Consider the following 16103-nt stretch of genomic DNA (forward strand, 5'->3'; position numbering starts at 1 on the left):
TAGGCATTAAAATCACTTGACAAACTGAGTCTAGAAACGTCCGATTTCAAGCACAAAACTGGTTTTTATTTATTTTGTAAATAATTTTATAAGAAAGCAAAAAAGTTAAATCAAGTCAAACTGTCACAGATAATCTTAGCTATAATACTGTATTTTTTAAGTTGTTTCCTTTACGCGTTCATATATTTCTATTGAAAACATATATTTTTTAGTAGTTTACATTTATATTTTTTATTGAGTAATTTATTTATTTATTTGTATTCTATTCAAGTGAAGCGCTAGGAAAACCTTCAATTTATCTAAAGCATATTTTTTGGTATTCATAATGTACACCAATTCGTTATAAAGATTAATCAAAATAGAGAATTAGCATTAAGCTTCGCCACATTGAGAATTATAATAATGAAATTAACATAATCAAATAAATAGCCATTATCAATGGATATAAACCAATTATTAACAATTAAAAATGAAATATTAACAATGGATACAAGCCAATTATTTTACTAAGAAGTACAATTATAGTGGAAATAATAACATCCAATCTAGTAAAAACCCAAAATATAAAAAAAACTTCTTTATACAGGCGACTTATCCTTAAAAAATATCCCGCATGTTACCAAATCATATTTCTGCAGCATTCTACACAAATTAAAAAATAAATAAAATATATATTAATAACGAGGATGTTTCCAATAAATTAAAAAATATACACTTTAGAATGTGCAGAATTTGACGCACAGTATGTAGGTACGACAAATAGGAATTTTAAAACTATAGGGTTTTCCAATAAGAGGTGTTACGTGTATTTAATTCCGGCCATAAAATGATTTTTTATGGCCGGAATTGGATGGTATTGATCTGAACAACGTTTACTTTCAACAAGACGGCGCTACGTGCCACACAAGTAACGAAACCATTGATCTTTTACGGGAAAAGTTTCCGGACCGTGTTATCTCTCGAAGAGGTGATCACAATTGGCCACCGAGATCTTGTGATTTAACACCTTGCGACTTCTTCCTTTGGGGCCACGTGAAAGAGAAGGTCTACGCCAACAGCCCAGCGTCGATTCAAGACCTCAAAGATGGAATTCGTGAGGCTATCGAGGACGAGGACAGCAGCGATTTGGTTATGGAAAATTTCTGAAAAGGATATGGTCCTGTAGGCGTGGTCGTGGTGGTCATTTGACTGATGTTATTTTTCACTATTATCGGCATATCTTCCTCTTTATAATAAAATAAACATTTGATCATTTATATTATAAAATGTTTTTTTTTAATATCAAAATAACACCTCTTATAGGAAAATCTATAGAATCAGAGAGCATGAACTCTGTTTACGAAATAATAACTATTCCAAGTTTGCTAAGCATTTTATATACAGGTCATAGCTTCAATAAAGAAAAAAACTGAATTTAAACACAAACGTTCGTACATATTTCAATTCATTGGTTAAATTATTAGCTGAAAAAAATTTATACAAAGCAAGGCATAATATTCCATACTTCTATTAGTCTCAAAATTCTATCAGTGAGAGCAATTCTGTGGTACAAAATTATATTTCAGCAAATAAATAACCCCTTATATATAAACACGCTAGAACACAATCATAATACTTGTTCTAACTTTAATGAAGGACTTATTGTACATAAGCATACAAATAAATATGGACAAAGAACGTTAAACTATATGATTCTTGAAAACTTGAAAACTGTGCCCAAAACAAACAATTGGTGAACTTACTGAAGACTTGGCGCACTGAAACAATTCGTTTGTATTAGCTTACAATTATATATTATTCTAAATACTTTTAAAATTGTTTTTTATGTTTTTCATAATTTTTCTTTTGCTATATTTCTGTAAAATTTTTATTTTTTTGTTTTATACATATAATTGTCAAAATGTAACTGTAAACTCACTATAATAAGATTTATACTGAAAGAACCCGATAGACAAACTGCTAAAAAGCTGTTTATCGGGACTTTTTTCCTTACATTTGTAAAGTGTATAATGTATAATACAAAAATAAAATAAAATTGTGCGGTTTAGAAACTTTGGAAATTAACAAAAAAAATTATGAAAAAATTATTTTATTGAAAATAATAGCACCTTTATTGAAAATGTTTCCCTGTTATGTTGACTTCTCCTACATTTCTCGCCCTCTCCGCCCACTCCCCGAATCATCCCACCCACTGCCCATAATACATACATAATAAAATCTAATCTTTCTGTACTTGTATAATTTTTAAGTTAGTCTTAATATTGCTAGTTAATGACACGGTTGTGTCGTAACCTGTAGCAAAGTAAACAAAATTTAAGTAGCAAATGTACATTGAAAAAAAAACAATTGTTACATAGTTAACACCCAAGAAATACAAAAAAAATGTATTTTCGAAATATCGAATTCTCTCAATTTTTTCACGATTGGATTAAAAATATGTGATTTTTGTTTATGATAACATTTTTTACGTTTGATATTAAATTTTTATTATTTAGAAAGAGTAATGTTTATTTTAAATGCATATACCGAAAGTTTTATCTAGTTTCTAAAACAGTATTTGTATTTTAAAAAAATTAAAAATTTAGATGTATATAACGCGTTAGAAATACACTGAAAACATTGCAAACTGAACCGAAGGGTACCTAGGACGGGTTGTTTTGCAGAATTTGAACAATTCATCAAATTTCAAAGTTTGTTTTTAAGTTATGTGAAGGTTTTTTTTATATTTTTTTTTATAATATAATATTGATTACATTCTATGATTTTGACTGTCCAACTAGGAAGGATTCCCGTTTCAGGACAGTCAAATTTACAAGTTTCAAGTTATCCTAGATGAATACAGGATTTAAGACTAGCTAAAATAAGTATGTTAAAACGAAGATACATAAAAAAGATACATAAAAAAGATACATAAAGATACATAGAGGCGTTTGTGATTTCAAATTACATTTTTTAGTATCATTTCAGAATCAGTCCTGCCTAGATCCAACAACCATTTTGTCACTCTTGGACCGAAGGATGACAATTCGCACAGTTTCAGCTGAGAGGGGATTTTATTATATATTTTAGGAGCGAGATATGAGAATATTTTTTGCCGCTCTGTTGCTTGTTGGAACGGAAAGTTCATTCCTTCCCTTACTTCTGGTTTGATGTTTGTGTTCGGCTGTTTTCATTTTGTTTTTATTTTTATGAACATGGATTACAATTTTTTATATAGCACTGTCGGACATCTAGTACATTAAATTCCTTGAAGAGAGCGTCACTCCAATATCTGAAAGGTTTCTTCATAATAACACGTAAAATAGATTTGTGTGCCTTCAATAACGGGTTTAATATTGTTCTTGCTGCACCTCCCCACCCAATGCAACCGTAGGTTATGATTGAGTTACACAGCCCGTAGTATATGGTTTTTAAGTCTTGTTTTTTTTTAAATTAATTAATTTTATTTAATTCTTTTAATTTAATTAATTAATTAATTAATTTTATTTTAGTTCTTTTATTATTTCAGTTTTATAAAACAACTGGCCGGTAACGATATGTTAACAGATCTTGAATTGAACATTCACGTTACATGAAAATCTCCCATGAAATTTGATGAATTGTTCAGATTCTGTGAAGTCCGGGCGCATTTTTTGTCACTAAAAATGAAGCTAATTATATAACGAGGTATTTAATCATATTTAAAAAAAAAAAAAATTTCCGATTTTATGTCCGGGTTAAATCTTCCCCATAGGAAAAACTAAACCCTTCCACACACTTTTCCACAAATGATCATCTAGTCAATCAGCATTTTGCAAGTGCATTATATAAGCAAAATAAATACAAAACAAAACAAGAACAACACGTCAACTCACCAGAGATCAAATGGGAAAATAATTCACCCACTCCAGATATTTTCATATCAGAGGGTTTGGCTCGGTAGAATTTCTAACAGGGCCTATAAATCCTACTGATCCCTCAACATAAATATTTAAAAATAACTAATAACTTTTATTTCTTCATACTGAAACTGAATCAATTTATCGCGTCTTAGATGCATTTATTAAGTATATGGATCTTGTATATATCGATTTCATTCAATTCTAACAGATTTGTTAGTTCACGTGTGAATGACACTATCCAAAAAGTTATGCATATTGACAGCTTATCCGACATCTTGGAGGTCGCGCTAAAAGCAACGGCTTTCGCCTACGGACTGTCGGAATCTATTCTGACCGTGCTTGTAAATATCGCTAACTGACTAGGATTTCGTTAATACCGTATTGAAAAAAGGGCTTTATTAATCGTTCGTACTGGACCCTCGGATGTTGAGTGAAATATTTGTGTATGTTTTCACTCTAAATGACTGAGGCAAAATCGAGATGTGATAATAATAATATTTGGATGACTTGTATTTATAGCACCGTTTCTGTGCAAAATCACCTCAAGGGCGCTGTACAAATTTATAATACATTTCTACAGTGATCTATGTTATTACTAACTATTTATGGAGATAATATACAGTACAATACTTACCTGGTAGGTAACCTGAGCTTAATTAACATTAACTAATTGTTTGTTAGCGAAATTTAGATACAGAATTTAGGACATAATTGGAAAATTGGATATAACTGGACTTTCTCTTAGGAATGGTATATTTAATTTAAGGGTACGACAGCTTAAAAAGGTAAGTTTTTAGTTTAGACCTGAATTCTGTTGGACTTGTTATGGATCGTAGTTCCGGAGGGAGTTTATTCCAAGCCTTCAGTTCAGGTTCCATCAGTCTGCCTACAGCTGCTGATGTTGCTGATCTAAGAGTTGACTGCCTCAGACCAGTGTTTTCATCATTGTTTGCATTTCAATTGTTTAATTTATTGTGTATAATATTAATGTGTTTGATTTGTCCTTGATATTATTTTTGGATTATCGGATTTAAGATACATTAATATAAGATAAGTACGTTGACATTTTAACTTGCGATAAGCCACGTTGATTTCGTAGTAATCGCTGCAAAATTATCTTTAGACACTTTTCTTGTAATTACACAAAAGCTGTGATGATAAATATCTTTATGCAGGTATTTGAGTTTACATAAGTGACAAATAATACATGTGAAAGAAAAAAAGAGGTACAAGAACATGGCAGAAAATAACAAATAATTAAAAGCAATAATTAGTCGCCTGAAATGTCAATTCAAATAGAAAATATCTCCCGAGTAAAAATAAATGCCGCCAACGGGAATCGAACCCTCACCATCTGATGTCCGGTCAGACGTTCTGGACCACTGAGCCACATCGGCTTATTTCCAACACGCCAAATAATTCAATATGTACTAGTACTTCAATCAACAATTAATGTACATTATATTTTTTTCACCTATTAACAACCAACTTAATTTATTATTATTTTTTTGGTTATCCTTTGTGCTATGCATAAAACCTTGTCTTATAAACATTAGTTTATAGTTAAAAAATAAAAATGCTAAAAATATGAGATAAACGACGAAATCTCATATTTTTAGCATTTTTATTTTTAATGATAAATTAATGTTTATATTTATGCATAGCACAAAGGATAACAAATTATTATAAGCAATAATTAGTCGCCCGAAATATACGATAAAAATAAAATGAAGTTGGTCGTTTACAGGTGATAAAATATAATAAGCAGTAATTGTTGATTGAAGTACTAGTATAAATTGAATTATTTGGTGTGTTGGGAATAAGCCGACGTAGCTCAGTGGTCCAGAGAACCTGACTGGACATAAGAAGGTGCGGGTTCAATTCCCGTTGGCGGCATTTATTTTTACTCGGGAGATATTTTCAATTTGTATTAGTATTTCAGGCAACCAATTATTGCTTATAATAATTTGCCATATTTTTAGGTTATATAAATATGACACATGACAAGCGATCTGTTAAAACGTTTAAGGTTATCTGTAACGTGTTCTATTACACGGAAATGAACTGTAAATCAAATCCACAATGGAAAAAACGACAATCTAAAGCTCATTCAATTGGTTTTGAAAAATCACGGGAAAAGTGGAATGAAGGAGCAGCCTATCTTGAATTCCCATAAATCCGGGCAGTAAAGCTCTCGATAAACTTGGACTGTTCACGGGGTGAAATTTCCTCCGAAACGACACAATATTTAATATTATTTTGATATTTGCAAACCGAGTACAAAGCATGTGAATAATACAACGAGAACACTACGATTGCACCTTCTTGCTACACGACACGAATTCGAATGCTGTACTTGCGACAATTTACAATGCAACAAAAAATCTTCTTATTTTAAAGTGTGGGTAAGGCTGTTTTTAAGGAAGGAAATAGATAATAGGTATGACAGTAGGTATATGATGGGAAAAATGTTAGATATTATCCAAAACTGTTTCAATACTAAACATTATCAATAGGGTAACGTATGTTTATTTGATTTATGAAAGCCTTTCAGTTTGTACATATGATAACGTATATTATAAGAAATAATATGATATTATAATTGCTTATGTAATAAAGAGTTCTAATGAGCGTGTAATCAGAGGTTAATAACAAAATATTTAAATAACAAAGCAAAATAAGATCCTGTTTAAGTAATATTGGAATGCCAAAACTATATCTAGACTGACGTATAAATAAATATATTTAAATAACTCAAGTTCAAGGTGAGGTACACAGTAAATTCTTTTACCTACTTATAAGATACACAGTAAATGCTTTTACCTAATTATAAGATACACAGTAAATGCTTTTACCTACTTGTAAGATACTCAGTAAATGCTTTTACCTACTTATAAGATACACAGTAAATGCTTTTACCTACTTGTAAGATACTCAGTAAATGCTTTTACCTACTTATAAGATACACAGTAAATGCTTATACCTACTTATAAGATACTCAGTAAATGCTTTTACCCCTTTATAAGATACACAGTAAATGCTTATACCTACTTATAAGATACTCAGTAAATGCTTTTACCCCTTTATAAGATACACAGTAAATGCTTATACCTACTTATAAGATACTCAGTAAATGCTTATACCTACTTATAAGATACTCAGTAAATGCTTTTACCCCTTTATAAGATACACAGTAAATGCTTATACCTACTTATAAGATACTCAGTAAATGCTTTTACCCCTTTATAAGATACACAGTAAATGCTTTTACCTACTTATAAGATACTCAGTAAATGCTTTTACCTATTTATAAGATACTCAGTAAATGCTTTTACCTACTTATAAGATACTCAGTAAATGCTTTAACATACTTATAAGATACACAGTAAATGCTTTACCTATATATAAGATATACTGCTGAAATTAAAAACTGTGATCAAAACAAACAATTTGTGAACTTACTGAAGACTTGCCTTAGTGAAATAATTCATTTGTATTAGCTTACAATGATATATTATTTCTAAAGACTTTTAAAATTGTTATTTATGTTTTCATAATTTTCTTTTGCTATATTTCTGTATTTTTTAAAAATTTAAACTGCAAAATGTAACTGTAAACTCGCTATAATAAGATTTATAAGGAAATAACCCGTTATACAAACTGCTTAAAAGCAGTTTATCGGGACTTTTTTTACCGTATATTTGTGTAAAATATATATATATATATTTTTTTTTATTACCTCAAAAATATTTTTGTCCAGTTAATATTGCATTGCGGTCCACCGTGCACTATTAATTAAAGCACTAATTAAGTACTTGTTTGTAATCGAGATTTGGTAAAAGGTGTTCAGCTCAGGTAATGGTTAATCGCATGCTCGTTAGATAATATTGAATTAAACCGAATTAAATCCCAATTGATTGATCGAATGAAAATAATCTACATATCAATGAATAAATCCCAAAAAATAAAATAATTTTTTATCATTTATTTGATAAAGTTGCGTAAGGTATTAGGAAAAATCTTTATAAAACGATCTTCAATTCAAGTTAGTGAATCAGTGTTGGGGCTAGTCTTATAATACTAATAATGGTGTTCAAATACTGCGTATTGTTTTTGGTGGTTGCCGTTACCATTGGTCGGGTCACAGCCATTTCTTCAGCAGGTAATATTAATTTATTTTTAAACATCAGAAGAAATTGACTGATATATTAATTATTATTATTATTCAACGTAACATTTGATATTATTTAAGAATATTGAAGTAATTTTGAATTTTAAACATGAGATCGATATAAATTACGTAAATAAAGTCGGTCCCAATGGCTAAGTGTTTAAGGACGGGTCCTTGTTTTGACCGTTACCTTTTTATGGGTTAGGTTCCCAGTTGCGACCGTCACCTTTTATGGGTTAGGTTCCCAGTTGCGACCGTCACCTTTTATGGGTTAGGTTCCCAGTTGCGACCGTCACCTTTTTATGGGTTAGGTTCCCAGTTGCGACCGTCACCTTTTATGGGTTAGGTTCCCAGTTGCGACCGTCACCTTTTATGGGTTAGGTTCCCAGTTGCGACCGTCACCTTTTTATGGGTTAAGTTCCCAGTTGCGACCGTCACCTTTTTATGGGTTAGGTTCCCAGTTGCAACCGTCACCTTTCTATTTTCTGTATCTTGTTCTGTACAGATTAATTAGTAGAATTTAATATGGATCCTTCCTTCCTTAATTCACGTGTTTTAGCTAATTCTAGCGGAACATTTAATTTAAAATTTAAAAAATATTGTTTTTTTCTTTTTATTATTTGCTGAATGGTTATAGTTGAGGGAGTATATAAATAAAATTTACAATATGCCATCTTTAGTTGGGGATCTGCATATAAAACTAACCTCCTCCCAATAGAAGTCGTTCAGAGAATAATTATTGAAATCATATTAAAAAAACTTTAGGACTACCCAACAGACCGCTTATTCAAAGAATTTAAAAAATCTGTACATTAAAAATTCATTCATTCAAATCATAAAGGAAAAAGAAGAGTACCAATTTCTAAAAAAATACCGCAATCGACTTAAATACATTTTTCCATGTCCAAAATTAAACACTTACTTTGCACAAATTTACTAAACATACCAAGGAAGAAACTTTTTCAATCAACTCCCTGAGGAAAATAGAATCATAAACGACAAAAGCGTAGCTTTGAGCATTTTGAAAAAAATATTTTAAAGGTAAATTATCAAAAAAAAATAATTAATACTCTACTTAAGAAGCAACTTCTTCTCCAAATATAGTATAAACTTTATATACATTACTAATAATATTTTTTTGTTTAAATGTATAAATTCGTATATTTTAAAATGAAATACTGTAAAATAATGTATCAATATAAAAAAAATTATAATAATGGTTTTTATTCCAGAAAATAATTACATCATGTTTATATATATATATTAAATTTCCGAGTTTATGTCCGGGTTAAATCTTCCACATAGGAAAAACTAAACCCTTCCACTCACTTTTCCACAAATGATCATCTAGTCAATCAAAATTATGCAAGTGCATTACTATAAGCAAAATAAATACAAAATAATACAAGAACAACACGTCAACTCACCAGAGATCAAATGCGAAAATAATTCACCGACTCCAGATATTTTCATATCAGAGAGTTCGGCTCGGTAGAACTTCTAACAGGGCCTATAAATCCTACTGATCCCTCAACATAAATATTAAAAAAATCTTTCGTTATCCTACATGTATTTAAAATGATCGACTTTAACATCTTTATATATAAATTTGTTGATAGATCTAATACGCCTAAATTTTGAATGAGAGAGCTAGGTATAATGCCAGTAGCCGAAATAACAAATGGTAATATTTTTATAGTCTTAGAATGCTAAATTCTTTTTATCTCATTTCCTATTAGTACATTTTACTTACAATATTTTTATTCCTACTTTTCTTGATTTTGCTTAAAATACATTATGTAATATCTAGAATAATATAATGTACACTCCTCTTCCAACCACAAGCGAATGCTTCTCTGGAAGAGTAGTATTACATATTGTCATTGTAATTGTAAACCTTATTCCTTTTTCCTTCAATAATATATATTTTTTTAAATATATCGTGTTATAAGTAAACGTCAGCAATCATCGTTATTTTTTATGAATCTTTTTTAGGCGACACAAGACTCGATAACGGGGGCTTGCTCAAGGCTCACATTTTAAATAATTCGTATAGAGCGATCCCTACGGATGTTTCATTTTTTTTTCAATTTAAAAATATATTTCTTGTAAATAAAAACATAAATATTTTTTACAAAAAAAAAATAATTACAATAAACATATTTTCTTTTTAACGTAACTACCCAATTCAAAAGAGAAAAACGTTTCTCGTGTTTGAGTTGGGGAGTAGTGCCATTACAATATACATAGGGTAAAGAAAAGAAAGAAAGTATTTATTTATAAAGTATGAAATAAACAAAATGCATATGGCAGTAAATGTAAATAAATTTGAGAATACATTTAACATTAATTTAAGAATAGTAGTAAAATAAAAATAAAATTATTACATTTTGATTATAATATAAAAATGACAATGAAAATTAACATTAACGTGGGATAAAGTTTTCCTATGTTGGTGAGTATTGAAATATCAACAATGAAATGGCAACTTGTCAAAGATGACTAATGTTCGAGAGGGTTATGTCGTGTGCTAATGGTTATGATCTTATATATTTGCAGGAGATGGCTGCATCCTAAAAGACGGAGAGTTGGCTGGGGAGTATGGGGTGTGTATTGCCTATGCAGATTGTTCCTATGCTTTGGGACAAAGCTGCAGGGGACACCTACCGCAAGTAAGCAAAGCTGTACACACCCTCTAACAAATGTACTTAGTTCATCAAGATCTTTATAATTTTTCTTTCCCGCCTTCTAAACAACTATTAATCTTTAAACATGACGAAAGAAAACTTTGTTTTCAATTCGATTAGCATTGGCCCATGTCACGTCTGATGTCACGTCTGATGAGCATGGACCCTTGTCAATCACCAGGGCTATGATGGGGCCAAGGCAAGGAGACATAATGTGTAAAAGCATTGAAGAACCTTGATCATGTTGTCACGTCTGAAGGTGTTTTGAGAGTCCGCCAGCGGTGAGCAGATTGCGCCGGGTAGATATTCGTGGGATGGAGTGCGCGAGGCCATCCTCAATTGATCAGCATCCATTGAACGTTAACTATTAATCTTTAAACATGACGAAAGAAAACTTTGTTTTCAATTCGATTAGCATTGGCCCATGTCACGTCTGATGTCACGTCTGATGAGCATGGACCCTTGTCAATCACCAGGGCTATGATGGGGCCAAGGCAAGGAGACATAATGTGTAAAAGCATTGAAGAACCTTGATCATGTTGTCACGTCTGAAGGTGTTTTGAGAGTCCGCCAGCGGTGAGCAGATTGCGCCGGGTAGATATTCGTGGGATGGAGTGCGCGAGGCCATCCTCAATTGATCAGCATCCATTGAACGTTAACTATTAATCTTTAAACATGACGAAAGAAAACTTTGTTTTCAATTCGATTAGCATTGGCCCATGTCACGTCTGATGTCACGTCTGATGAGCATGGACCCTTGTCAATCACCAGGGCTATGATGGGGCCAAGGCAAGGAGACATAATGTGTAAAAGCATTGAAGAACCTTGATCATGTTGTCACGTCTGAAGGTGTTTTGAGAGTCCGCCAGCGGTGAGCAGATTGCGCCGGGTAGATATTCGTGGGATGGAGTGCGCGAGGCCATCCTCAATTGATCAGCATCCATTGAACGTTAACTATTAATCTTTAAACATGACGAAAGAAAACTTTGTTTACAATTTGATTAGCATTGGCCCACTTTGAATATTGATATTTAATTAATCTGTCGTGTCTCCAGATGTGCTCCAGCAACGATGAAGACGACTCGGTGTGTTGCACAAGCGTGAATGTTTGCCCACCGCTGCCGTCTGGTCTAGTCAACGTTCCCCTGACGGGCTACAAGGCCTGGGACTACTGCGCGAGCCTCGCCGGGCTGGCCTTCCCCTGCGATTTCAGGGGTGACAGCTGGTCACGTAAGGATGGCTGCCCTGTTCGGTCGGAGAGCGCGAGCGGAGAACCACTGATAGTAGGAGATTACCCACATCTGGTGAGTTTCATCAGCGTATGATTAGATTATAAATACTTTTGCACTCTGGAAAGAAACCTTTTCAATGTTCTGAATGCAACGTTTTCATAAATTATCTTTTAAGAATTACATTCTTACGAGCACCATAAAGAAACCATCTTCACATTCTAAATGATTTTTATATATTTATCTCTTAAATATTTTAAAAACAAAATAATTATTTATTTTTGCTACGTTTAAAAAAAAATTTAAAAAAGTCATCGGATTCCAAAATTTTGTTTACATGTTTGACTCCAAATAATGTGAGGAATCACTGATTAAAGTAAATCAAGTACGTCACTTAATACCCTGTATAATATTTATTTAATATACCTTTTAATAATCTGGTATTATTAGCCGGAGTTCAAACAAGAATCTATACAACAAATGCTGAAGAATAACGCATCCACATATGTCACTGTAACTCGCACATACTTATCAACTGTTTACAATATTTTTACATTAGCTTACCTAGTAATACATACTCACTTTGATGCCATATGTATATAATTTTTAATAACTTCTTACATATATAAATTTTAATCCTTTATGTTCTTTAATTTTTACTGTATCTTATATCTTATATTCTATTTTTTTTTAATTCTTTTTATATTCTTTTATTTCAATCTTTCGATATATACTCTCAAATTATTTTAATGTATATTAAGATATTTAATAGATGTGACCGTATCCTTTTCTGATTTTTCTGTTTCAGATTTTCGTTTAGAAATCACTAATATTGTCTTCAATAATTAAACACTCATTTTTTTTGTAGGTCTTGCTGAGTGATGATATCGAAGTTTGGGATACTCCTTCCACTGGTACACTTATAAGTGAAAAGTGGGTGTTGACTAGTGGCTCAGTAGCGTCGTAAGTTTTAAATTATTTTTTGCTTTTGTTTATTTAACATGATCTCCACACATAAGCTTGAGCACACATTTTAAAATAAGAATTTTAAAATTGGAATTTTCGGGAACGATCTTAAAAATTGAGTTAAATAGTTTTTATGATTTATAAAAAGTTAACTGATTGATAAATTGTTGGTGAAATTTATGTTAGAAAGTATATTTTGGGAACGGTCCATGGTAATGGTATATTACACTAGTTGGTTAATGGTTTGGAGTAATATTTTGAAGATGTGAATTCTAGTTAACTGGGTGAAGTTGTAAGCTGGAAATAATCATTATTGTATTGTAATTATTATTTGTTTCCCTTGATCATGCCATGTCTTCTTTGGGCTTCCTTGACCGCTTAAATATTTCACTTCTAAGTCATGCGACTCGATGCGAATGTGAACTGTCAACAACTTTAACAATTTGAACAACTCGAATGTGAAGAAATTTGAATGATAACTGTCAACAACTACAACAACGTCAAATAACTGGAATATCAAAAAAATTTAATGTAAACTATGAACAAATTCGAACATCTCGAGTATGAAGAATAACAAATTTCCAATACCATTTTTTTTAGTCACAATTGAATTAATTTATAAAATATTTAATGCCAATTATATTTTTGTCCATTATTTTCAGTAATGCTGAGTTGAAATTTGCAAAGGTCGGAGCACTAGCCGCTGGAAGTGGAATTACACGTGATATTGAAGAACGTGTTCCTCACGAAGGTTTCGTTGCTGGAAAATTGTTCGATGATATTGGACTCATATTACTAAAAATAGAGTAAGTAATTTTTTGTATAGCCTTGATGTTTAAAAAAAAATCTATTCTTTATTTTTAAAAACAATTTGTATTTGCATATAACTCAACTTGTCAAGAGGGAAACTGAGACATTTTGCTTTTACGGAATAAAAAATTGCTCATTTCAAATTAAAGTAGAATAAAAAAAATAATATTTAAAAAAAACATTAACACGAAAGCATGCTATTATCGAGCAATTGCTACTTAGTATGCCTAACACAAGCAAATATAAACAGTCAAATAGCGTGCTAGTTGTAAGCATGCTAACAGGCAGGTTTTTAATAAGCGTGTGTGTCCGCACCTCAAAATAAGTACGCCTAACACAAGCGTATACGTACAGTTGAACAAAACGCTAGTTGTAACCATTCTCGCCAGCATGCTTAAAACTAGCGTTTGTGTCCGTACCATAAAACAAGAATGCCTAACACAAACAAACATGTACAGTTGAAGAGCATGCTAGTTGTAAGCATGTTCCGTCCGTACCTTTTAGATCGATTGAAAAAAATCTTGTCAATAAACAAGTCAATAAATTATTTTGTATACTTTCAGTGTGATTTTTACCAAGTCCATCCTACCCGCCTGTCTCCACACGGGTAGCGTGCTGCCCAAAGAAACCCTCAAGGATATTATTTCGGGGGACAAATTCATCAGCGTGAGTAACCTTCCAGAAAGACAAACATTCCCAGTTTACGAAAAATGAACTGACATTTTTTTTAATCGCCCACTACCATCACAGTAAGCGAAACGCATTGTCAGGTATTTTTAGTTCTTGCATTTTATAAAGTCTAGCAAATCCTTAGATTAACCATAATAGTTGTATTTTGATATAAACTTGCCATACTAACAGAAGATTTCGTCACCTTCTCAGGTGTTCCCCAAGGAACCAACCTGGGTCCAGTACTGTTCCATAATCATTTTATAAAGTCTAGCATAATCCTTAGGTTAACCATAAAAATTGTATTTCGAGGTAAACACGCCACACTAAAAGATGATTTCCTCACCTTCTCAGGTGTTCCCCAAGGACCCAATCTGGGTCCAGTATTATTCCCAATATTTACAAATGATATTGAGACGGCTTTAACCATTTAAAGGTGTCCATAAGTTTTTTTAAATATATATTTATGCATTTGTGTATTTTCTACGTCATTGCCATCGAAAAATCATTTATATTCATACTTAGACAAATAAATTAAACTAAATAACATTTGAACCTTACAACTTTTACTTTCAGTCATTTAGATACGAGAATATAGTTATGAGAAGGCTATAGTAACATATAATCCTAGTTACAAATGTAAACACAATACAATTTATTCTTCTGTAAAACTCTTGGGTTCTACATAATGGCATTAGCTAAACGCAAAACTTACAACGTGATTACTGTTGTACGATATCAGTATGGATATCACTTCTATTCATAGAATATATCACTAGAAGTGCCTCCCATACAAATTTGAATGAAAATAAATCTCTTATTTAGCCTAACCGCTCAGCGTTCCGTCTCATTTACACTTGTACGACATCTTAGATCTGCATCCACTTCTTGTGTTATTCTTTATTATTTGTCTGAATTTAAAAGCCCTTATCAGAGTATAATATATTATTACACATAAAAAAAATATTTGACAATTTTTACAACGTTTTTAATCAATAGAACAAGACGCCGCACCTCATCGTCATCCATTTACGTAGGTACTAATGACGGTTGAGATAAATGGCATTTAGTGCCTCTTTTCAAATAAAACGTGCTGGTTCTTGCGCACAGAGCCAAAATACTAAAATATTAAAATATCCTCAAACATGTGATTGTCATATATTTTCCAGTAAAATATGAGTCCATTCAGAATATATCGGAACACGTATTCAAGCAGGTGCATATAAATATATTTATTGTTATTAATGTATTATTAATAACAGTAAATATATTGTTATGAATAATACATTTTTCATGAACACATGTTCCGACATCTCTCAAAACCTCTCAATTCATTCGTTAAAGCCTGCAGTCCCGTTTTAAACAGGAATACGAATAATTTGACCGGATTTTCAATATTTTAAATCAGTAAGTTTTCTCCGTGCATTTTCGGTGTGCATACAAGTTGTAGGTAATTTTTTTGGCACTTGTGCATAAATTATTGTTATTTTTTTAATTATATATTGAGTTATCTCATGTAACATTTTACGAATATATAATAATATGTACAGGGTTATATATATTTATTTTTAAAATTTGGCACTTAGTGCCTATTTAATTTCGTAAATTCATGTACGAATGTGCTTTTTATCTCATATATTTTTGAATAACTTACAGCTTTTGGCGATGGCGCAAAGTGAACTTTTTGCCA

Source organism: Hesperophylax consimilis, chromosome 20 (assembly GCF_061612785.1).
Source record: "Hesperophylax consimilis isolate HC1 chromosome 20, BYU_Hcon_1.0, whole genome shotgun sequence".
Classification (NCBI taxonomy): domain Eukaryota; kingdom Metazoa; phylum Arthropoda; class Insecta; order Trichoptera; family Limnephilidae; genus Hesperophylax; species Hesperophylax consimilis.